This window comes from Poecilia reticulata, unplaced genomic scaffold (assembly GCF_000633615.1).
Source record: "Poecilia reticulata strain Guanapo unplaced genomic scaffold, Guppy_female_1.0+MT scaffold_1727, whole genome shotgun sequence".
Lineage (NCBI taxonomy): Eukaryota > Metazoa > Chordata > Actinopteri > Cyprinodontiformes > Poeciliidae > Poecilia > Poecilia reticulata.
The window spans coordinates 205-2,044 of NW_007616458.1; the positions used below are offsets into that span (position 1 = coordinate 205).

The window sequence follows — 1,840 nt, forward strand, 5'->3', positions numbered from 1 at the left end:
CTGCTTTGCTTTATAACTCTGCTAGTTAAGTTTTAGAAAGCTGACTTACTGCTCTAACATCACTTTGCCTAAAACAAGTCACTTTCTCGTTTACTTCTGAAAAACAGGCTGACCAACAATTAACAAATGCATTTAATTTTGGAGGGCAGTACAATAAGGGGGGCTGAACATAAATGCAAATGACATGCTTTAATCTCACACAAAAAAATTTCATTGCAGTATGTGGAAGATTGTTGTCTTGTAAACAAAATGTGAAAAGGCGTAGTGTTATAAATAATTTTACAGTCCTGAAAAACACTCACCTTAATGACTTGAACCTTCTCCATGTTGCGTGCAGCAGCATCTCTGGTGTGCACAAGCACTGTGAAAGAACAACCTGAGACACAAAGGACACATTTCACTGTTTTTATCATCTCAACATCTTTTTACTGCTGTCGACTAGGCCTGTCATGATAGCCAATTTTTCTGGACCATAAATTGTCCCAGAAATGATTGCGACAAATGATAATATTGTCGCTTTGAAACCATTTTCAGCTAAAATGTTGATAACGGCATAATAATGCAAGTTCAACCTCTCATAGGCCAGAGGTTCCCAAACTGTGGAGCGCGGGAAGCCGCCTGAATGAAAACAAAACAAACAAAAAAAAAAACATGAACGCTGTATGCGCTGGGTTTTTACCTTAGAATGGCCAGTTCTCTATTATTCCTCTGTCAATTTGATACAGTAGGGGCTTCTGCACTTCCAATATCTGTGTCCTCTGTCACTTTTATCAACAGTTAAAACTGTTTAATCCGTTGTTGACATGTGGTAACCTGTTTTTCCGAGCCGCCTTTAAACGCAACATGAGCGCTACGACCCTCACGCTGGGTTGAGCGAGCGTCGCTCCTTCACCCTAACGTTCCTTCCCTGGTGGGGGGAGCGATCTATGTTTTCGCATCCTCCTGAATAATGTGTAGTTGCGCCACTGTGTAGACTACCGATGTTGTTGTCTATGTTCAGCTACGTACATTCATTTTGCTCCCAACAAAGTCGATCCACCTCCCTTCCCCCCGTTCTTAGAGTCAGCCCTCCCTTCGCTAACACACGTCGCTCAACCAGACAGCAATTTGTAATCCATAGGGGGGCACAGAAAATGTTTGTTCACCACTGGGGGGGCGCAGGAGAAAAAGTTTGGGAACCACTGTCATAGGCTAATGAATAATAATATTAATAATAATAATAATAATAATAATAATAATAATAATAATAATAATAATAATAATTTTCTACACAACATGCCACATTGGAACATTGGAACTGGACGACATTTTAAATATCCAAAATAAAACAACTGAAAAGAATAAATAAGACAAGCAAGAAAATAAAAACCAAGAACAACCAAAACTATAAATAAAATGGATTATGACTCTGTCAACAACATCGCCCTTCAAAAAATATTCATTATCAGAATAGAAATTAACAAGCCAAGTTTATCATGTGATTAATTAATTGTTTGTTGCAACAGGCTTACTATCGACCTATTAAATCAACGTTTAACACATTATGATTATCATTCCATTTGTCTTTACCGTTATAATGATAACTCCTCTCACCTGGTGGGTTGTTGTTTAAAACAGCATCACACACACTGATCTTCAGGATGAACGCTCTCAGCAGCTGCTCCACGTGTGACAACAAAGTGTCTGAGCTGTACCAATCAATTAATCCAGTTAGTGATCACAAATACAATTAAAGTGACTTTGGTAGCTGCTTTTCGGGTATTGCTGGTCCAAAATGAGGACGGAAACCTGATTGACAGCAGAGGAGGTTGGAAGATCTCAAACACAAATCTCTCGACCG

The 1,840-nt window shown here is 39.0% G+C and overlaps 1 long non-coding RNA gene across 1 annotated transcript; it reads right to left on the bottom strand.

The window, feature by feature from the left end:
• Nucleotides 1–281: 281 nt before the first annotated feature.
• Nucleotides 282–1,840, bottom strand: LOC108166098 (uncharacterized). The gene is made up of 3 exons (XR_001776380.1): nt 1,789–1,840; nt 1,594–1,688; nt 282–376 (listed from the first exon to the last, which is right to left on the bottom strand). It is a non-coding gene; the product is annotated as an uncharacterized LOC108166098 (long non-coding RNA).